This window comes from Monodelphis domestica, chromosome 8 (assembly GCF_027887165.1).
Source record: "Monodelphis domestica isolate mMonDom1 chromosome 8, mMonDom1.pri, whole genome shotgun sequence".
In the NCBI taxonomy this organism is placed as follows: domain Eukaryota; kingdom Metazoa; phylum Chordata; class Mammalia; order Didelphimorphia; family Didelphidae; genus Monodelphis; species Monodelphis domestica.
Genome location: NC_077234.1, coordinates 142,508,665 through 142,534,133, shown reverse-complemented (window position 1 = coordinate 142,534,133; position 25,469 = coordinate 142,508,665).

Genomic DNA, 25,469 nt, shown 5'->3' with positions numbered 1-25,469 from the left:
ATTTGCTTTCTCAGTAGTTGGGGAGGGATTACGGAGAGAGAAAAAGAATATGGAACTCAAAATGTTAAATGAAAGAATGATAAATGTATAAATAATGAATATGAGTAAAAAGATCTTTAGAAATTAGACATATATGTATACATAATAATTAAGCTGTTAGTTTTGTTATATTTTGTTGTTGGTTTTTATAGTACCTAGGATTTCTCAGTAATGAAATAATGGGCTATTATTTTTAATGGTCTGAAATTTGCGTTCATATTAGGATACCAACATATCTACAACAGAAAACCATGAACTGAACCATAATGTTTTGACTGTTCACCTTCAGTTAGGGATCTTAATACAGTTCCATAGGATTTTCTGAAATTGGCCACAATGCTCTTATTCCTTGATGTTTTTCTCTGTCTAGATATGCTACAGATTCTAGATTGTCCAAATTGGACAATATTATTTCCCATTTTCAGTAGTCATATAAATACACAAACATACATACACATACACAAAGATAAATATAAAACTAATCGAATCTCCTGTCAAATGGGTTCTCAATGATTTATAATAACAACAATTTTGCCTATAGTCCATTACCTCTTCCTAAGGAAAGAGAAGGCATTTTCACATTAAGTCCTTTGAAGTAATGATTAATCATGTTCTCCTCCTTTTTAATATTTTTCTTTCCATTATTATTATTATGTAAATTATTCTCATAATCTAGATTATTTTTGTTCTATTTCATTCAATACAAATATATCAAAGTTGCCCTACATTCTTGGTGATTATCTTCATTTAAGGTAAAATGATATTGCATTGTATTCATATAGCATATTCTCATCAGTCTTTACAAAATCTAAAGGTTCTCATTGTGATGCTATTGTTTTGTAAGTATTTGTATGTATATTGACTTATATGAGTATATGTCACTATTACCTACACAAAAACATATATCTGTTTGTGTATATTCAAATGCATCCTATATGTTATGGGATTAAGAATTTTCTTCTTTACTAGAACTATACAAACTGCGTATTTCCCTTATCTTCTCTAATGTGAGAGAGAAAAATCTACCTCCTTATATGAGGATTAGATTTTAGTGTTAGCAGTAGACTTAAGGTAATCATAATTGTAATTTCTAAGAAAAAGTAATATTCACATAACGCCTTTTGTGATCATTTTAGGATAAATATTAAGGGTTTGAATTAAGTAAATAACTGCTTTAATATAGACCTTAATATCAGCCTCACTGTTACCTTTATCTTCAAATTTGCTATAACATGCACCATCAGCAATCATGACCTTGAACTTGTGACTTGGCCTTCAAACTCTCTACCTCCCCCCTTATCTCTCAAGTGACTTTCAAGTCATTGTCAAGTCATTGTCAATACAAAATATTTCTTGATTATTTCAATCAATCCATAACTCTTTTTGTCATTGTCTGAATTATTTTTGTACTAATATAAAAGTTGTTTAATTCTTTTGGGTACATTGTAAGGTCTCTCATGGTGCTTGGGGTCTTTTGGAGTTGACCAAACATCCAGGTTTATTGGGAGTCCAGCCCTCTTCAAATAAGCCTATTTCTTTATGGCTTAGAGACTCAGTTTCTCATAATTTATTCCCATGTTTAGAAATTATGTAACAAATGTATGTATTTATATGCCATGTGGATTTCTATATTTATCCTGCATATTGACAGGTTATTGTGTTATATAGTATAAGAGATCTGTCCAAACTTCATTTTTGCCTGCTTTCCAGTTTTCTCAGTGGTTCTAGTAAAATATGCAGCATTTATTAAACAGTATGTGTCTATTTTTGGTTATCTCTACATCTTGTTTCCATTATTTGCATCATTAACAAATACAAATTAATATTTTGTTTTATTGCTCAATATTACAGTTTGAGTCTCTACATCTTTCCATTATTTGTTTCATTCACAAATACAAATTAAGATTTTGTATTATTGTTCAATATTACAGTTTGAGATATTCAAAAATGAGCCATAGTTCATTCTGCTTTTTAAAATTTTTCATTGTGATTCCTGACTTTGTACTGCTTATATTTTCATATTTTAAAATATAACTTCATTGTTTTATTAAATCTAGAAATATTTTGGAAATTTCATTTGTCTTATTTATATAAAATATTTTGGACTTTCTCTGTTTTAATAATGCTAACAGTTCACAATAAGGAAAGGTACAGTTTATCCAATATCTTTTAATGACTTTAAGCAAATTAATGTTGCATTTTATCATTGAGTTTCTTTCTGAATCTATAGATATAATATTATGAATAGTATATTAATAAAACAAATCCTATTTTGTTGAACAGTATATATTCCTAGTATAAATTCTGTAGCATGTAATCTAGTGTACTTGGATATATGCATATATAGTTTATTACATATATTATATATAATACACATAATATATTGTGTGGTCTATATGTATATACATATATATATACACAAAGGTATAAGAGTATGTATGTACATGTATGCATTAGCCTCAGGATATTTTTAAGAGGTCCTTCCTAGTTGTAGTCAATTTAACAGAAAACAAAAAAGAATTCAAGTTCTGAGAAAAATGTTAGGAAGAAGATAACATATTGGAAAGTTGGCAATTACTAAATGGAAAGCATAATAAATAGAATTTTCAGACTTATATAGTGCTTTTGTAAAAATTATACATGTACTGTACTTAAGCATAAAAATTACAAAGTAAATTAGAAAGGTAAAAAAATAAATTCTATCAACTATAGCGAAAAAATATAGGTGTATATATATATGTGAATGTATGATTATACATATATATTTTGTTTGATATGCCTCTAATGCAATAAACAGCTATTTAAAATTTATAGTTATGGGTCTTTACGCATACTGTAGTTTCCATATCTATTACTTTTAACTTCTATATTTCATTATTGTCTGAGATTAATACTGCTACCTCTTTTTATTTTATGGCATTATGAATTCTATTCCTACTCTTCATTTTAACTTTTTTTGAATAATATTCTGTGTGATTACCCTAAAAAAAACCAATATGCTTTGTAATCTAATCCATTGTCCTAGAGTAGTATGTAGATTAGTTGTATCAAAGTGAAATATTCAAGTTTATGATATAAAATAAATCTGAAAACACTTTTAGATATTTAAAACATTAACATTAATTTTTCCTCCTTTTGATTAAACTATTTAAATGATTTTACACTGTGATCACAAGGTTTTGAGACATTGTTTTTTTTATCTTAAATATGAAATTGCCCTTTTTATTACACAAAAAATTAGAAATACTTTTGAAAAATTGTCCATTTTTCTAAGGTTAGCTTGGATTATAGCAAATATGCTTTTAATATAGACTAAATGAAACAGCTTCTCAGATCATATAAACATGTTTAGAATACATTTCTTAAACTTTTGTGTTTTGTGGCATAGTGGAAGACCACACCTTTTTAAACATCTCTGTTTAGGGATTTTGGTAATTCTTGAATACTGTTTGATAAGTTAATGAGATGCAAATTCTGTTCAGGGCTACAAATTTGAGGAATCACCAAATGTGGGTCTAATGATGCACTGTCACTGATCAGTTAGCTTAGGTAAGCAGGAATAAACTCATAAATAGAGGGTTGGTCATAAGGGAAAGGGAATACATGAAAAAGTGTTCAATTTCTATACAGAAAACCTTATGTCAAATACCATTTCTATTGTTCAACACCTTGAAGATTTGGCAAGTTGGAGTTCTCTATGGTCTTAGTGTGTGTATGTGTGTGTGTGTGTAAAAATAATAAATTGGACTAGATTACCTCTAATGTACTTAGCTCTACATCTCTATCAAGTAATGGATATATTTGGTTCTGGCAGTTCATTAAGGCATATAATAAGGCATGGGGATATTTGCATCAATCAAGGGAATACCCACAGTGATATAATGATAAGTCCTATCATTCCATGATTATATAATAATGCAAATGCCTTTTCATACATAATAAAGTAAATTCATAGATAGTGTTATATGAGCAAATATTCTTTAAAAATAAGAGGAAGAAAAGTAATTTTAACTGATAACTACCTTTTGAGAGGCACTGAAGAGAAAGAAAGAAAGAAAGAAAGAAAGAAAGAAAGAAAGAAAGAAAGAAAGAAAGAGAGAGAGAAAGAAAGAAAACAAGAAAGAAAGAAAGAAAGAGAGAGAGAGAGAAAAAGAGAGAAAGAAAGAAAGAAAGAGAGAGAGAGAAAGTAAGAAAGAAAGAAAGAAAGAAAGAAAGAAAGAAAGAAAGAAAGAAAGAAAGAAAGAAAGAAAGAATAGAAGGAAAGAAGGCAAAAGAAAATAAACAGAGAAAGACATGCCCTGGTTCATACAGGCAGCATGTGAAGAAGAACATCCCAAGCCTGACTAGAATTGACCTACTTTTAGTGATTTGTGCAAGCAAAATTAGAGGGTCACAAGAAATCTAAAATGAATGGCTATAAATTAAAATGTCCCTAGGTAGAAACTAAAGACTTTTCTCTTCAACTCCTTTTGTCATATTAGAAGACTTTAACATAAACATTCTCAAACACTTTAACCAGGTTCTTCAACATATTAATTATCCATTTTATACATTCCTACCACAATTATTTTATATTTCTGCTTTCTTTCATGGTTATTTTTTTTTTAAATGAGAGTGTCTATAATCAGTACATTTGCTCCTTTTTCTTACTCTCTTCTTGACTTTCTATACCATCATTCAACTGAAACCAATGCTTCCAAAATTACCAATTTGGTCTTTTAGTTGACAAATGTGGAAAATATGAATATAATTTTCTTTGTGTTTTCAGTTTTTATAGTAGAACCTAGTACTTATGAATCACTAATGGGTTCACTTTACTTGACATCAAGGGCAGAGGCAATGTTTCTTTTTCTACTATAGCAACTTGATTTCTCCTTATTGGTGAGAATTGATGAAAATGACACTTCTTTTTCTCAGAAAAGATGGGAGGAAATGGGATCAAAAGCACAAGTAGACAGGAAAAAATTATCTCAGTAGATGCAGAAAATGACCTGGAGAAAATAAAACATCCATTCCTATTAAAAACACTAGAAAATTGTGTGACCCCAGGCAAGTCACTTAACCTCTATTACCTAGCCTTTACTGCTGTTCTGCCTTATAACCAATATACAGTATAGATTCTACAATGGAAGGTAAAGGTTTTTAAAAAAACAACACTAGAAAGGATAGGAATAAATGGGCCATTCCTTAAAATGATAAAGAGTATCTACCTAAAATCATCAACAAGTATCATTTGCAATAGGGATGAGTTAGAAGACTTCCCAATAAGACCAGGGCAAAGTGAGGATGTCCATTATCACCACTATTATTTAATGAGGTATTAGAAATGCTAGCTCTAAAAATGAGAAAATTAAAAGGAACTGAAATTAAAGTATACAATAAGGAAACTAAGCGTTACCTCTTTGAAGATATGATGGTAAATTTAGACAACCTTAGAGAATTAACTAGAAAAACTCAAAATAATTAATAACTTGATCAAAGTTGCAGGATACTGAAGAAACCCATATAAATCATCAGCTTTTCTATATATAACCAACAAATTTCAGCAGCAAGGGATAGAAAGAGAAATTCCATTTAAAGTAACCCCAGACAATATCAAACACCTAGTGGAATAGATTAGATACACAATATATAGAGGGTTAATGTACTTAGCAACCCAGGGTTTGATGAACCCAAATCCCCCAGATTTTGTGATAAGAATTCACTCTAATAAAAACTGTTTGGAAAACTGGAAAACAGTGTGGTAGAAAGTAGGTATAGACCAATATCTAACACCTTTTCCCAAGATAAGGTCAAAATGAACATATGATTTTGCTAAAAAGTGTAATACCATAAATAAATTAGAAGGACATAGAAAAGTTTAGCTGTAAGCTATATGTATGCTGTATGCCTTTATGACAAAACAAAAGCTAGAGATATAAAATAAAAGTTTATATATTAAATTTTTAAAAAGATTTTGTACAAACAAAATCAATATAACCATGATTGGAAGGGAAACAATAAACTGAAAAATAAATTATATAACATATTTCTCTATTAAATGTCTAATTTCTCAAATGTATAGAGAATATAGACAAGTTTATATGAATAGAAATCATTCTCAAATCGCTGAAATCAAAGGAACAAAGGATATGAACAAGTCATTTTCAAAAGAATGAACCAAAGCTTTCAATAATCTTATGAAAATGTATTCCAAATCACTCTTGATTAAAGAATTGGAAATTAAAACAATCTGAGCAACCTTCTCATGCCTATCAGTCTGGTCAACATGATAGTAAAGAAAAATGATAAATATTGGAGGGGAAGTCCAAAACTAGTACACTACTGCACTGTGGGGTTGTGAACTGATCCAAATATTCTGTAGGGCAATTTGGAACTATGTCCAAAGAATTATAAGAGATCATAAAAAAGAGGAAAAAACCTATTTGCCCAAAGAGTTTTATAGCAGTTATTTTTATGGCAGCAATGAATTGGAAATTGAATTTATGTTCATCATTTGAGAAATGACTGAACCATTGGAAATTGATTATTATTGGGCCATGAGAAATAATAAGCAAAATGATTTGAGAAAAAAAAAAAACTGGACAAGTCTACATAGACTGATACAGAGCAAAATAAGCAAAGCCAGGAGAATATTGTACAAAGTATAGAAATATTGAACAATGATCAACTGTAAAAATGTTAGCTAATACAATGACCTGAGACATTTCTGAAGGTCATATGACAAAAAATTCTATCCTGCTGCAGAGAAATAACTGTTGGAATTCGATGCAGACCACTTCATACTATCTTTCACATTTGTCTATTAACAGTTTTATTTTGGTAGTTTTATTCTATATGAGTATTTTCTTACAACAATGACCAGTATGGAAGTATGTTTGCATGATAATTCACATGTAATCCAGATCAAATTGCTTACCCCCTCCAATAAAGGGTAAAGAAAAAAGAAGACACAATTTGGATCTTATAATTTTGGAAAAAAATATGTTGAAAATTATTACATTAATTGGGAAAATAATATATATTTAAATAAAATAAAGTACATGTTAGGACATTTGCTAAATTTGGATATTAATTTTTATTTCTGTTGCAATCACTTTATATATATATATATATATATATATTTCTTCCAATCATTCTCAGAAACTTTGTGCCTATTGCAAATTAATTCTTGACGTTTCACAAAATAATTTATTTCTTTAGGATCTCCTCTACCCTTCCCTTAGCCTGGATATTTTCTCAGCCAGAATTATTTCTTTATTTTAATAGTACTTTTCACTTTCTTCCTCATTCTTTTACTTCCTACATTATTATCCTTTTCTCTCAGAAATGTAACAACTGAGTTTCTCTGGTTCAAGGTGGAAAATATTGAATAAATCTTTATAGAGTGGCAACTTTACTAGGAGTAGTCTGTGAATATGTTTAGTGATTGACTATTCTTCCTGAATTAACTATTTATCTTAGCTTCTCTAGCCATTCATTCCATCATTTAGTTCAATGAAAAGTCATAAAAAATGTTGATACCTTTTACTCATTTGGGAGTACTAAGTAAAGGACTTATAGTGTTTTTCTGTCCCAACTATAGTTGGAACCACACTTTCTTTGACCACTAGTTGCTATAACTACTAATCACTTTGCCACTTAGCTACCTACATAAAAGTTGTGTGGAGGAAACTATAAAAGTAGTTTCAAAAAAAGAAATCTAATTGTGCTTAAACTTTAAAGCACAGAATTTATAGTGTGAAAAATGCTAGCCAATATTTCTCAGTTTAAAATATATATTCATTTTTATTTTACCTGGGTGAAAAACAAACAACCATCACAAAAGCCTTCAATCAACTAATCATGAAGTAGTGTTTATTCAAGCCATTGAACAGATGTTTGGAAATCATCCACCTATGAAGAAAGCCTTTGGTTTCAGAAATTTTGTTATCTTTCAGTATTGAAAAAATTCAGTGTCACCAACATTTTGTTTTCCACTCCTGCTTCTACTCCTTCCCCTATAACTGGGCTCACTCGATTTATTGTTTGTAGCTAGTCATTACTAGTTTCATTAAATAATCCATTTAATCAACTTTCTGAATTATATATTATCCACAGCCTATGAGTTAAAAAATATGTTGTCTTTTAAAAAAAAATGTCAGTTGACTAAGATTACAGCTCCTGTTTTGCTAGTGTGACCTTGGACATGTTCTGAGTCTCTGCCTCTGTTTCATTATATACAAAATAAGGAGTTTTGCTTATATTATATATGACATCTCAGTCTCCAAATTTCAGTAAGTCTATCTTTGAATAATTCTCTTCATGAACTGGTTTATGAGGTAGTTGAGGGAAGAACCCCATTTTGCATCCTTTTCTATTCTTCAAAAGCTGTAAAATAATCTTGAAGGTGTAAAATAAATATTTATTGACATATAAATCATGTCTCAATCTTTATCACCAAATACTATGACTTTAGGGGAAGGAGCTCAGTCTAAACAACTAGGAATAAGGTATGAAAATCAAAGTCACAACTGTAATATGGCATATGTTCTGCTCTCCTCTTTGATCTATTCTTTATGTATTAAGGACACATACACACTTAACCATTGAAAAAGAGTTACTTTTTTTTTCTTACATGAGGTTATAAATCAGGATCATGAGAGTTTAAAATATCAAGGAAAACAAGAACTGTGGTTTTGTTATTGCTCTACTGTTTCTAGACTCACAAGTGTTTACTCATCATTTCAGACATTCTTTATGATCAACAGCATCGAAGATTAATTTATCTGTAAACAAGTACTTTTCTTCCTCCCAAATAATCTTTGACCTTAACCAAAGTTAATGAAAAACTACTAGAACTTATCCCCAGGGAATTCATAACTAGTTCTTGATTCCTTTGTCTTTGCAAATAATACTAACTTATTGATGACTAGAGCTATGATTCTAGACTAGGCCAGGAAAAATTTGCCATCAGGATACTTGCCTCAGCAGAATAAATTTACATGAAAATTAAATGAAATAGGATATGAAGAAATGAAAACAAAAAAAATGTATTTTCAAATTTTGTTAAACCTAATATTCCATTTCCATCAGGACTACACTGATTGATTTTAGGCCGTGGGCACAGGGGCTAGGATTCATTTTCATGGTTACTTTGTGCTTACATAAATTCTCTGCATAGAAAATCTTGATATCTACTTGTATAATGGAAAGGTATGCCTTGTTTTCACTGAAATGAAATACATTGAATATGTTTTCTTGAAATTTTCCCCAATTCAACTAATGGCCATTTATCAAAGTGTCAATTAGCTGTAAGCAACTGCAGTTTTCAAAAACCACATATGCACAGTAAGTTTCTTATTTATTATTGACATTTCACAATAATTTGTTCCTTATGATAAGTTATAGATTATTTATTTTGTACAATTTTAAAGCTATATTTAAATTAAAATCAATGGTAAAATTCATATACCCTTTTCAATGATTATATGTCAATAAAAGTTAGCTAATTATGAAATATCACTTTGACATTTGGCTATCCTTTGAAGCTTAAAGAAATCAGTCTTAAGAAGAATTTCAGATATATACATATATATATATATATATATATAGAGAGAGAGAGAGAGAGAGAGAGAGACAGACAGACAGACAGAGAGAGACAGAGACAGAGACAGAGACAGAGACAGAGACAGAGAGAGAATGGAGAGGGTTTTTTGTAACAGACTTAATTTATTTCCTTTATTTTGTTATTCAAAATATGTTTATAGTAAAGTGTAAGCCAGGGTCTCCAGCATAGTCTCAGTCTTCATGATCATTAATTTCCAAAGCCTACTATATCATCAAGTTTGTGAGTACTTGGGAGAGAGGAATAAAGATGATAACCTTTTTATAGCCAGATTTCTATAATAAGAATTTAGTTTATTATTAAAAATGTATTGGTTTAATTAGAAACACATTATCTGGTAATAATACAGTTGAAAACTTTTGCTGTTTTCCTCTCTTTCTAGAAGATTGGACCAAATATTCAGAAAAAATTTAAATGTAAAGATACACATAAATTTGTCAATGCCCTATTTGCAATAGATATCCTCACCTTTCTTTATCTTTAATTCCTAGTTAAAGCCATTTCATAAAATCATTTATGTGTCTTTATGGAGAATAGCTTGATTGTTTTTAAGGAAATCTTTTTTCTTTTTGAATTTTGCCCATTAACAGACAAAGGAATATCCTTTTCCTTTAGAATATGACAATTGTTTATGCAAAAGATTTTAAGTATTCTTCACCTCAGTCTAAGAGTTGGTACTTAAAATGTGTGATGTGGGGACTTCCGGGTAAACATGGCTGCAATCTAGACACAACTCCCTTCCCCTCCCTGGCACCGAATGAAATAGACTACCTCAAAATAGCATAAAAATCACCTTTGGAAGAATGGAGGGACTCTCCAGTACCCCACAGAAACGAAGTTACGTTGGGTTTGAGGATTTCCACACTATAAGGAGGAGGAAAAGCTCACAGAATAACGTGAACTGAGCCACCCCTCCTACCCCCCCCCCACCAAACCAGAGTAAGCTATCAGAGCACTCACTGGGACAGCAAGTGAGTGAGGAGTGTCTCTGTCTGGGGGGGCACACCAGGGTCCTTGTGATCTAAAGACTGAAAGTAAATGACCTCTCAGGGCAGTTTCACAGGAGAATCCTGCACTGAGCACAGGAGACTGAGGAACTAAACTCCGGGGCGGTTGCATTAAGCACCTGGGTGGAGCTGAACACCTGGGTGGGCTAAGCTGATTGCTTGGGTGGTTGGGCTGAACACAGTGGCCCCAAGCTCTAAGAAACCTCAGAGGCTGGGAAGAACAAATATGAGGCAACCTAAATTCACCGAAAACCCGCCCATATCACCCAGACTCCAGACCAAAAAAAAGAAAGTGGAATAAAACCACCAAAGGAATGACTAACATGCCCCAAAATCAAGCCTCCAAGAAGAAAGAGAGGGTGCGGGTGACTATTGAAAACTTTTATGGAGGGAATACCCAAGGAAAAGAAGTGAATGAGGATGAAATCCAAACAAAATCAGAACATGCCTCCCAAAATGGAAACTATCCACAAGCTCTGGAAGATCTCAAACTGGAGCTTACTCAAAATATAGAAACCTTTTGGGAAAAAAATGGGAGAAAGAGATCAGCAGTCTGATAGAAAAGACTTCACAATTGGAGAAAGAGCTAAAAGCATCTAATAGAAGGGCAGACAAAGCTGAAAAGCAAAACTAGTCCCTAACGACCAGAATTAAGGAAATGGAAGAAAGCAAGATTACAAAACAGCAAGAATCATTAAAGAAAAGCCAAAAAATTAATGAATTAGAAGAAAACATGAAATATCTCACTGAAAAGGTCACAGAGTTGGAAAACAGAGAAAGAAGAGACAACCTCAGAATTATTGGTCTCCCCGAAAAACCAGAGATAAACAAAAACCTAGATACTATTCTACAGGAGATTATAGAAGAAAATTGCCCACATGTTCTGGAGCAAGGAGGCAAAATAGAAATAGAAAGGGTTCATAGAACACCCTCTATACTAAATCCCCAAAAGACAACCCCTTGGAATGTAATAGCCAAATTCAAGAGCTTCCAAGAAAAGGAGAAAATCCTACAAGAAGCCAAGAAGAGGAGCTTCAGATATTGGGGGCACCCATAAGGATCACACAGCACTTAGCAGCTAACACACTAAGAGACCTCAAAGCATGGAACACAATATTTAGAAAGGCAAGAGAGCTGGGTCTCCAACCGAGAATAAACTACCAAGCAAAACTTACTATATACTTCCAGGGGAAAGTATGGGCATTCAACAAACTAGAAGATTTCCAAGCATTTGGTAAGAAAAGACCAGAACTTAGTGGAAAATTTGACATCCAATCACGGAAAGAAAGAGAAAAATGAAAAGGTAAATATGAAAGAAAGGGAAAAGGAGATAAATCTTATCTTTTTTTTAAAAAATCAAACTCTCTTCTATGAGAACTACATTTATGTCAAATTATATACATTAATATGTGGGGAATATGTATTGTGTAAATCTCAAAAATTGTGTGCATCATAAGAGTAGTTAGAAGAATCATGCATAGGGAAAGTTTGGGGCATCAAGATGATTTGTTGAAGGGGGGGCAAAGAAAGAAAAAGGGAGGGGGGAATTGTTGATAATACTAACATTTACTTCAAAAAATGGGGGGGACTAAATAGAATAATCTTTCCCATACAAAAATACACATGGGAAGTGGAGGGGAAGAACTCTCATATGAGAAGGAGAGGAAGGGAGTGTAAAGTAGAATTACTTAAACCTTACTCTCAGTGAAATCAAATCTGAGAGGGAAGAACATCTAGATCCAGTGGGATCCTGAATTCTATCTTATTCAACAGGGTAAGAAAGGAAAATCAAGTAGGGGGAGGGGGAAGGGAGTATAAAAATGAAGGGAAGGAGAGGGGGGAGGGGAAGGGAGCATAAAAAGGGAGTGGCTAGAAAGGGAAGCATATCAAGGGAGGGGACTAGGGGGACTGACCTAAAGTAAATCACTTGTTCAAAAGGAGATAGCTAAAGAAGAAAGGTCAGAACTAAGGGAAGATATCAAAATGCCAGGAAATCCACAAGAGACAATGATAACTTTGAATGTTAATGGGATGAACTAACCCATAAAACATAGACAAATAGCATATTGGATTAGAACCCAAAACCCTACCATTTGTTGTCTTCAAGAAAAACATATGAGGATTGATACTCACAAGGTTAAAATTAAAGGTTGGAGTAAGACCTTTTGGGCCTCAACTGATAGAAAGAAGGCAGGAGTTACAATCATAATATCTGACAAAACCAAAGCACAAATAGACCTGATCAAAATGGATAGGGAAGGTAAATATATTCTGTTAAAAGGGAGTATAGACAATGAGGAAATATCACTAATCAACATATATGCACCAAATGGAATAGCATCCAAATTTCTAATGGAGAAACTAGGAGAATTGAAGAAGGAAATAGACAGTAAAACCACATTAGTGGGAGACTTGAACCAACAACTATCAAATTTAGATAAATCAAACCAAAAAATAAATAAGAAAGAGGTAAAAGAGGTGAATGAAATCTTAGAAAAATTAGAGTTAATAGACATATGGAGAAAAATAAATAGGCACAAAAATGAATATACCTTCTTCTCAGCATCACATGGCACATCCACAAAAATAGATCATACACTAGGTCACAGAAACATGGCACTCAAATGCAGAAAAGCAGAAATAATAAATGCAACCTTTTCAGATCATCAAGCAATAAAAATATTGATCGGTAAGGGTACATGGAGAGCCAAATCAAAAATTAATTGGAAATTAAATAATATGATACTCCAAAATCGGTTAGTTAGAGAAGAAATCATAGAAACAAATAATAATTTCATTGAGGAAAATGACAATGGTGAGACATCCTTTCAAAACTTATGGGATGTAGCCAAAGCAGTACTTAGAGGAAAATTCATATCCCTGAGTGCATATATTAATAAATTAGAGAGGGCAGAGATCAATGAATTGGAAATGCAAATCAAAAAACTTGAGAACGAGCAAATTAAAATACCCCAGAAGAAAACCAAACTAGAGATCCTAAAAATTAAGGGAGAAATTAATAAAATCGAAAGTGATAGAACTACTGAGCTAATAAACAAGACTAGAAGCTGGTAGTTTGAAAAAACAGACATAATAGACAAAGTACTGGTCAATCTAATTAAAAAAAGGAAAGAAGAAAGGCAAATTAACAGCATCAAGGATGAAAAGGGGGACCTCTCCTCCAATGAAGAGGAAATTAATGCAATCATTAAAAACTACTTTGGCCAACTATATGGCAATAAATATACCAACCTAGGTGATATGGATGAATATCTACAAAAATATAAATTGTCTAGACTAACAGTAGAAGAAATAGATTTCTTAAATAATCCCATATCAGAAACAGAAATCCAATAGGCCATCAAAGAACTTCCTAAGAAAAAATCCCCAGGGCCTGATGGATTCACCAGTGAATTCTATCAAACATTCAAAAAACAGCTAACCCCAATACTATACAAACTATTTGACATAATAAGCAAAGAGGGAGTTCTACCAAATTCCTTTTATGACACAAAATGTTACAAATTCCAAAGCCAGGCAGGCCAAAACAGAGAAAGAAAATTATAGACCAATCTACCTAATGAATATAGATGCAAAAATCTTAAATAGGATACTAGCAAAAAGACTCTAGCAAGTGATCAGAAGAGTCATTCACCATGATCAAGTAGGATTTATACCAGCGATGCAGGGCTGGTTGTATATTAGGAAAACTATCCACATAATTGACCACATCAACAAGCAAACCAACAAAAATCACACAATTAGTTCAATAGACACAGAAAAAGCCTTTGATAAAATACAACACCCATTCCTATTAAAAACGCTAGAAAGCATAGGAATAGAAGGGCCATTCCTAAAAATAATAAACAGTATATATCTAAAACCATCAGCTAATATCATCTGCAATGGGGATAAACTAAATCCATTCCCATTAAGATCAGGAGTGAAACAAGGATGCCCATTATCACCTCTATTATTTGACATTGTACTAGAAACTCTAGCAGTAGCAATTAGAGAATAAAAGAAATTGAAGGCATTAAAATCAGCAATGAGGAAACCAAGTTATCACTCTTTGTGGATGACATGATGGTCTACTTAAAGAATCCTAGAGATTCAACCAAAAAGCTAATTGAAATAACAATGTTAGCAAAGTTGCAGGATACAAAATAAACCCACATAAGTCATCAGCATTTCTATATATTTCCAACACAGCACAGCAGCAAGAACTAGAAAGAGAAATCCCATTCAAAATCACCTTAGGCAAAATAAAATACTAAGAATCTATCTCCAAAGACAAACACAGGAACTATATGAACACAACTACAAAATACTCTCCACACAATTAAAACTAGACTTGAACAATTGGAAAAACATTAACTGCTCATGGGTAGGATGAGGCAATATAATAAAAATGAACATCCTACCCAAACTTATTAATCTATTTAGTGCCATACCCATGGAACTTCCAAAAAAATTTTCTACTGATCTAGAAAAAGCCATAACAAAGTTCATTTGGAAGAAAAAATGATCATGGATATCCAGGGAAATAATGAAAAAAAATATAAAGGAAGGGGGCCTTGCAGTCCCAGATCTCAGACTATATTATAAAGCAGCGGTTATCAAAACAATTTGGTACTGGCTAAGAGAAAGAAAGGAGGATCAGTGGAATAGACTCGATGTCAGTGACCTCAGCAAGACAGTATATGACAAATCCAAAGATCCCAGCTTTTCAGACAAAAACCCACTATTTCATAAAAACTGCTGGGAAAATTGGAGGAAAGTGTGGGAAAGATTAGGTTTAGATCAACACCTCACACCCTACACCAAGAAAAATTGAAAATGGGTGAATGACTTGAACATAAAGAAGGAAACTCTAAGAAAATTAGGCGAACACAGAATAGTATACATGTCAGACCTTTGGGAAGGGAGAGGCTTTAAAACCAAGCAAAACTTAGAAAGAGTCACAAAATGCAAAATAAATAATCTGGAATACATCAAATTAAAAAGTTTTTGTAAAAACAAAACCAATGTAACCAAAAACCGAAGAGAAGCAACAAATTGGGAAACAACCTTCATAAAAACCTCTGACAAAGGTGTAATTACTCAAATTTACAAAGAGCTACATCAATTGTACAAAAAATCGAGCCATTCTCCAATTGATAAATGGGCAAGGGACATGAACAGGCAGTTCTCAGCCATAAAAATTAAAAATATTAATAAGCACATGAAAAAGTGTTCTACATCTTTTATAATCAGAGATATGCAAATCAAAACAACCCTGAGGTGTCACCTCACACCTAGCAGAATGGCTAACATGACAGCAAAGGAAAGTAATGAATGCTGGAGGGGATGTGGCAAAGTAGGGACATTAATTCATTGCTGGTGGAGTTGTGAATTGATCTACCCATTCTGGAGGGCAACCTGGAACTATGCCCAAAAGGTGATAAAAGACTGCTGCCCTTTGATCCAGCCATAGCACTGCTGGGTCTGTACCCCAAAGAGAAAATAAGTAAAAAGACTCGTACAAGAATATTCATAGCTGCACTCTTTGTGGTGGTCAAAAATTGGAAAATGAGGGGATGCCCTTCAATTGGGGAATGGCTGAACAAATTGTGGTATATGTTGGTGATGGAATACTATTGTGCTCAAAGGAATAATAAAGAAGAGGAATTCCATGGAGACTGGAATGACCTCCAAGAAGTGATGCAGAACGAAAGGAGCAGAACCAGGAAAACATCATACACAGAGACTGATACACTGTGGTACAATGGAAGGCAATGGACTTATTTAGTGTCAATGCAATGTCCCTGAACAATCTGCAGGGATCTAAAAATCACTATCCACAAGCAGAGGATAAACTATGGGAATAAAAACACCGAGGAAAAGCAACTACTTGACTACAGGGGGGAAGGGGATACGACTGAGGAGAGACTCTAAATGAACACTCTAATGCAAATACCAACATGGAAATGGGTTCGAACCAAGAACACATATGATATCCAGTGGAATTGTGCATCGGCTATGGGAGAGGTGGTGGGAAGGGAGGGAGGGAGGAAAAAAAATGATCTTTGTTTCCAATGAATAATGTTTGGAAATGACCAAATAAAATAATGTTTAAAGTGAAAAAAAAATTAAATTAAATAAATTAAATTAAATTAAATTAAAAAATAAAATGTGTGATGTTAAGGCAAAGAATAACTATTTGCATAAATGCATTTTTCTGTGAAGGGAAGTTACTTAGATATGTTTAATAAGCAATATTTATATTAGATAATATAAGAATCTTTATTCTTCTTAAAACACACTCTACTTAATAGACTATGGGGAAAATAAATATATCAGTTCAGAAGGCTAAAATACTATATCAATTACAAATACTTTCTATGTAGTCCATCAAAATACTTCATATCTTAAAATCTTTTTTTTTAGTTTATTTTTTTCCAGGAATAAGCTATTCTCAATTATTAAGCTAAAATTGTACTACAATGTTCCTAAAACCATCCTGTACAAAATCAAAAAGAAGGAATTCAGTATGTTGTCATTCCAACAACACTATACTTGGCATCAGGAAGGACTGGATTTTAATCATATTCATATAATAGCTCTTAGCTGATTTCAACTCTTTCTATCTCATTTTCCAAATTTGTAAAAGGGGATAATACTCGGGGTAGCATTTCTCTAAAGGAACTATTGAAAGGATAAAAAAAAATTTCAATAGATGCAGAAAAAGCCTTTGATAAAATACAACACCCATTGCTGTTGAAAACACTAGAAAGCATAGGAATAGATGGGTTGTTCCTAAAAAATAATGAACAGCATATATCTAAAACCATCAGCTAATATCCTCTACAATGGGAATAAACTAGATGCATTCCCAATAAGATCAGGAGTGAAACAAGGATGCCCATTATCACCTCTATTATTTGACATTGTACTAGAAACACTAGCAGTAGCAATTAGAGAAGAAATAGAAATTGAAGGCATCAAAATAGGCAAGGAGGAGCCAAGATATTGCTCTTTGCAGATGACATGATGGTCTACTTAAAGAGTCCTAGAGATTCAACCAAAAAGCTAATCGAAATAATCAACAACTTTAGCAAAGTTGCAGGATACAAAATAAACCCACATAAGTCATCAGCATTTCTATACATCTCCAACATAGTTCAGCAGCAAAAACTAGAAAGAGAAATCCCATTCAAAATCACCTTAGACAAAATAATATACATAGGAATCTACCTCCTGAGACAAACACAGGAACTATATGAACACAACTACAAAACACTCTCCCCACAACTAAAACTAGACTTGAACAATTGGAAAAACATTAACTGCTCATGGGTAGGATGAGGCAATATAATAAAAATGAACATCCTACCCAAACTTATTTATCTATTTAGTGACATACCCATGGAACTTCCAAAAACTTTCTTTACTGATTTAGAAAAAAACATAACAAAGTTCATTTGGAAGAAAAAAGGATCAAGCATATCCAGGGAAATAATGAAAAAAATACAAAGGAAGGGGGCCTTGCATTCCCAGACATTAAACTATATTACAAAGCAGCAGCCATCAAAACAATTTGGTACTGGCTAAGAGAAAGAAAGGAGGATCAATGGAATTGACTTGGGGCAAATGACCTCAGCAAGACAGTATATGATAAACCCAAACATCCCAGCTTTTGGTACAAAAATCCACTATTCTATAAAAACTACTGGGAAAATTGGAAGGCAGTGTGGGAGAGATTAGGTTTTGTTCAATAACTCACATCCTACACCAAGATAAATTCAAAATGGGTGAATGACTTGAACATAAAGAAGGAAACTATAAGTAAATTAGGCAAACACAGAATAGTATACATGTCAGACCTTTGGGAAGGGAAAGTCTTTAAAACCAAGCAAGGCTTAGAAAGAGTCACAAAATGTAAAATAAATAATTTTGACTACATCAATTCCACTTTATTATTCCTTTTAGCACAATAGAATTCCATCACCAACATATACCTCAATTTGTTCAGCCATTCTCCAAATGAAGGGCATCCCCTCATTGTCCAATTTTTGGCCACCACAAAGAGTGCAGCTATGAATATTCTTGTACAAGTCTTTTTCCTTATTATCTCTTTGGGGTACAAACCCAGCAGTGCTATGGCTGGATCAAAGGGCAGACAGTCTTTTATCGCCCTTTGGGCATAGTTCCAAATTGCCCTCCAGAATGGCTGGATCAATTCACAACCCCACCAGCAATGAATTAATGTCCCTACTTTGCCACATCCATTCTTTTGGTTAAAGTTATTTTGTTTCTAATAAATGCTTATAACATTATAGCCTAAAAGGATTGCATTTATTAATTTTGCACTTGGTTGTGAAACTTTTGTGTCCTTTTATGTGATCAATATTTTTGAAGATGCCATGTATTGCTTGACTTAACCTGTTCCCTTAGTGCAAATATTTCAAATATTCTAGTCACCCTCTTTTAGGTAATTTTCATTTGATCAGTCCTTTCTAAATTGTGACACTCAGTTATAAACTCAAAACCAATAGTGTGATCTGTTCAAAGAAGACATTGAATAAGAACCCTCAATTACTGAAATCATTGTTTTCTTGAATGTAGCCCAAAAATAAATTAACTGTCATGTCAACCATGTCACATATTATGAAATCATGCCTTAATAGGAATTTACCCAGCAAGAAAATTCTTTTTCCTGGGGCACCTATTTGGTTTCTATAACCTTTTAGGCTTAGAGAACACAGTCATTCAGCAGAATTCTGCAACAACTTTTGATGGAAAAGTAAAGCATTTAACAACAGAGGAAGGAACTTAGACCTCATGTATTAGCAGTGTGACTGTGGGCAAGTCCCTTAACCCTACTTTTCTTAGTAGCTCACCTGTAAAATTGTTTTAAAAATATTACCTATTTGCCAGGGTTGTTGTGAGGATCAAATGAAATTATATTTGTAAAATATTTAGCATAGTATCTGGTTCATTGTAGGCACTAAAAAAGTGATACTATTATTATGATTATGCTAAATAGTACCATTTTATTTAAAATAAAATGACATTATTATTATTGTATATGACACATTTTAGGCACTATATAAAATCTATTTAGAATAATGATTATATGTTAATAGTATGAATTATTAATATAATTATATTATTAAATTTATTGGTATTGCTGTTGTTGTAGCTAGCAGGACAAGTCCTACTTCACTAAGACCAAGTGGTGTATATCATATTTCAAACGTGAATTCACTATATTTCTGGCATAGAAGACAACTCATCTGTGGTCATTTTCCTGACAGATGATTATTAGTTTTGATTTTACTTAATTTTAATGTAAACATCTGGATTAATTCAAAGAAAAAATCAGTAAACATCTAGATGAATTAGATACCCAAGTAACATCAATATGTTTATTAACATCTGCATGTTTTCCTAAAATCTTCAGTTTTCATCTGGTATTATATATGTTTATGATTTACATGGAATCATAGAAAAATCTTTTTATGACTGAGAAAAGAACATTTTAATTTGCAGAAAAACAATACAAAAAGTCATACTAATATTGTAAACTCAACAGACACATAAAAAAGGACAAATATATAGATATACAAATATACACATGTAAATATAGCTTTCTTATTTATTCCTGAACTGAATTAGATTGCCATTTCCTTTTTACTAATATTTTTAAAATAGATTCCTGAATATGCTTTTCATCATTTAGAACATTGGTCAATTTAAGAACTCATAATTTCCTCAAAGAGAAAGAACTTTCCAGGGAGTAAAATTGTTCCACAACTACAAGTTTTAATCAACTTTGGAAGATTGCCATTCAAAAGATAAAAAATCTGTAATGATTTCAGGATAGAAGTGAGTGAATACATTAAATTTGAATAATATTTATTGACTTCCAATTGTATGACACCATGACATATGAAGTGAAATACTGTTGTAGAAGGAAATATAGACTACTTATAACCACTTATAGTGTTATTCCATGTAGTTTAATCAGGAAAGTTGCCTACTTACATGAGTAACAGAGAAAATGATCATCTAATTTATTGAATTTTGTAGAAATAAAAAACAAAATCATGCATTTAAAAAAAAACATACTGAATTATATGAAAGCGTAGTTTTAACTGACTTTTTGATTTACTAGTGCAGAAATGTTAAATATAAATTGATATTTCCAAATATTGTTGGGTCAGAATGAAATGTAATTAGAAAACATTTAAGGGACAGTTAAGTGGCTCAGTGCCAGCCCTGGAGTCAAGAAGTCTCATTTTCCTGATTTCAAATTTTACTTCAGATACCTAGTAGCTATATAACCCTGGGTAAGTCACTTATCCCTGCTTGCCTCAGCTTATTCATTTGTAAAATGCACCAGAGAAGGAAATGCAAAACCACTCCAATATCTTTGCTAAAATGGAACTATAGATGATCAGACACAACTGAAAACTCAATGACAGGAAGATTCAACAAAATAAAAACAAAATAAGATGCAGAAAACATTATATATGAAAAATTAGCCAATGTTCAGGCTTCAGGGATAGTAATGTATGACTTAGTGACCCCACTTTCCATTTGAGTTATGCCATTGAATATACCATTACACTAGAAAAGAGAATTAGACTAATTCAGGCACCAGTATTCCCACTCTTAGAGCAGCCTTGAGTCCCACTGAACCCTTAAATATATTGGTCTGAAATAGGGAAATGTCCTAGAGGCATGTAAAATGAATCAATTCACCTAGTAACTCCCCAGGGCCAGTAAAATACAAAGCCTTTGTCTTATAATAAAACAAAAAAATTATATCATAATGAGAGTAAAAGATACTGGTAGGTAAAACCCTAACACTCTTAAAACTAAGCTCCAATCAACTTCTATGCCTCCTGAAAAAGGAAAGTTCTTCTTTCTCTTCTCTGACTTCTGCCTACAGTTCCCTGATCTTACCTAGAAAACCCCAAAACTACTTGACTTTAAACTACTCTATTTACTCTGTATTAAAAAAGAGGGAAAAAGTAAGCTTGGAGTTGGCTGTAATATATAACCCCAAGTTCCAGATGACAATCTTTGGATTACCTTAGCCCAAGAGCATTTCTTGCAGATGAATGACTGGAAGATCATGTGTACTCTGCGAAAAAGTTCACTCCAAAGCAGACTATCAACCAAGGAGTCCCTAATCTCTCCATGAGATTTAGGACTACCAAGGGAAGCTCTGTAAGAGCAAAAAATGCCTCCTTGCAGCTTGGTGGAAATCAGGGTAGAGAGTGAAAATGACAGTTAATTGCCAGGAAACTTCCGCAATCCTTCTCTCCTTCTCAGAATCCTCTCCCAGGGCTTGTATCCAAATTCTTCTTCTCCTCTTTTAGCTAATCCCTGAAATTGCTCTACCCTTAACATATTTTATAGTTCTATCTGAATCAAAACTACAATTTCTAAGATATGCATAGATAAAAATATAATTTGTTAAAAATTAATGACAAATCATCATGAGACTAATTGCATTTTTACAAAAAAAAAAAAAAACAGGATGCCAAGTAGAAGATTTTAGGATGATTATTAGTAAATCAGTTATTCTAGGGATTAATTTAAAGGACACCAGAACATATTTTTCATGCAATTGTGCTAATTCTTACAGTGTTTCCATATATTTTTTCAATTATTGGTCAGACTCATTGTTTTCTTCTCTCCAAAGATATTAAAGTCATCATGACAGGTGGTATCTTTTAGCTACAAAGTTTTTGGGGAAAAAAACAAAGTATATCTCATGGTATTTCTTTTTAAATCACAAATCATGAATATTTCCTTGTTCCACATGCTAGTTTCCTTTTCACTCATATAAGCATATCAAGAGAAAGCTATATAACATATATTTTTACTTAAAAAAACTATCTTTTGCTTCAAAACCCAAAACTGACATACTTTAGTTTCATATCACCAGATAATTTCTCCCTCATCATAACATTCTTTAAAACATTTCCAAAGAGTCTACTTGCTTTGTGCAATGCAATTACGTCTCTCTATCTGATGTAATCTTTCTTTCTTTGTCTGTGTTATGTTTAAGCCTTTCCACGGTACTTTATTAACTTCCCTCTGTAAATCTCTCAGAAACAAAATAGAGATAATCTAAAATCCTCTCATATGACCATATAAAGAAAAAAAAAACTGTACAAAACTATCTATCTGCAATAGTTTTATAGATTCCTGTCCTTCTTTTCTTTTGTAAGTATCTCTACACTTATAATTGTTTTATTCAGGGGATTTAACCCTTACACTTTAAATGAAAATGGGCAAGTGCAGTGCAATTTTTTAAATATAGGAAGTATAAAAAATCTGTTCAACTGTGTTCAAAATAGAGTGTCTTTTTTCCCCATATTAAATGTTCATGATTTTCCTTTAGGACAGTGTCCTTAAGTATAGAACTTCCAATGACTACATTCTGAATATGTACTTGAAAAGCTTTTTTTACTCTTGGACTTACCAAAAACTAGCTGTGATCAGAGGAACCATATAAATCTCAACACTCCAATATCACTTTGCTCTGTATTTTTTAGAACTGTCTTAAACCATCATATGAACACTGGGAGTGTGGGTATGACTGATAAACCTGCTTGCATAGTTACTGTTAAATTGCTGTGTAATCAGGCTAAGATTGAGACTGATTATAAAGCTCTCTTTAATGAATACAAATGTTTGTCAGGTTCTTTAAAATTCCTTCCTCTATTGTTAGGCACTCTTACCATAAAATGTTACTTACAGAAGAACTGTAGAATTGATCTAATCTCTCTTGATAATTACATACATGCTGTTTCTGGTGAAAATTGATAATATAAAGTAAATTAATATTAATGTACTTTTGGTTTATCTTTGAAAATAATAATAATTATTATTTTAAAAATATTTTATTTTTTCAGTTACACATGTGTAAACTTTAAATTATTCCATCCTAATTAAACCTTACTTTAGGGGAAGATAAAGTTGTAATCTCCTGATTGAACAGCGAAGGTACTTAGTTCTCACCTTATAGTGAAGCTAGAACTTTAAATTGTCTATTTTTAGATATTAATACAAAAAGGTGTTAAGTAATTATAAAGGTTAAATTAATCACAAAAAGGTCAGTAACTAACAAAATGTGAACTTAACAAAGAAGTGTGAAGTAACTCTAAAGATAAAATCTAATCAAAAGAAGATAACCAGTGGGCGTTTAGAGGAGGAAACACAAGGGTGAAAGGTTTATATATTTGGTTCCCTTGCTGTCTCCGAGAAGATCTTGACTAAAAGACTCTCTTTTCCTTATTGGTGGTGCAGAGTTAGCTGAGAGGAATGTGCTGAGCCTTTTGGCATCTTAGTGTGGCTTCAATCTATTTTCCAGGTCAGTGGTGAGTTTCTGGCTGAGATTTTCCTCCTTTACTTTCCAACTTTATACTCTTAGAAGCCTGTAATCTTCTTCATAGACTTAGAAGCAGGGATTTTTAAATTCCCCCTGGCATAGGCCAGGCAAGAGAAATCCTATATCCCCTTCCTTCCCTCTCCTTAATTCCTTCCCTCTATATTAATTAAATTATGATAAAATATCAGACTGACTTGGGTATTTTATTTGGGATTTTTCCTGGCAACCAATTAAATCAAGATTTTAACTCACAACTCTTAAATCATTGTTACACATGAAAACAAATTTTAACATTAAAAAAATTCTGAGATTAAAATTCTCTACCTTTTTTCCTCCCTCTCCACCTCCCCTCATTGAGAATACAAAGAATCTGATAGGGATTACACATGTACATTCATGTAAAACATTACCATAATCGTTTGCTCTCTGAAATATCATATTTTAAGGCCTTCAGTTGTTCAGTGTAGAAATTAGTAAATCACATGTGATCATGGCTGTGATTTTAAGATATCTGAATTTTTTTCTTTCTCCATGTTTGCAAAAAAATTCTCCTTTATCCTTTGTATATTATATTCTGGGGAGTTTTCATTTATAAATCTCTTTCAGGAGATGATGAGTCAATTTTATCTTCTGCTTCTAGTACATTAGAACAGTTTTCCTTGATACTTTGTTGAAATATAATATTGGAGCTTTTTGTTATGTTTTGACTTTTAAGTAGTCCTCTCTTCTCTCTCTCTCTCTCTCTCTCTCTCTCTCTCTCTCTCTATATATATATATATATATATATATATATATATATATATGGATAGATAGATAGATAGATATAGATATAGATATAGATATAGACATAGATATAAGGTTAAGGTTTTATATATATATATATATATATATATATATATATATAAGGTTTTATATATATATATATATATATATATATATATATATATATATATATATAAAACCTTAACCTTCTATTTTAGAATTAATGCTAATTATCTGGTGCACAAAAGTAAAAGGGCTAGGAAATCAAGGTTAAGTGAGTTGGCCAGGGTCATACAGATTGTTAGAATCTAAGGCCAGATTTGAACCTAGAACTCCTAAATTCTAGGTCTAACTTTATTCCCTGAGATACCTAGTTATCCTTACTCTAATTATTCTTAAATTATCTCTCCCAGATATATTCTGTGTTATTTTTTCAATTAAGTATTTCACATATCTTCTTTTTTTTTTAATTCTTTTGATTTTACTTTATTCTTTCTTGATATCTCATGGAGTAACTAGCTTCTACTTTCTATAGTCTAATTTTTAAGAAATTGTTTTCATCAGTGAGCTTTTAACCCTTCTTTTCCATTTTTCTAATTCTGCTTTTTAAGAAGTTCCCTTCGGTGAATTTTATGCCTCTTTTAACATTAGATCTATTCTG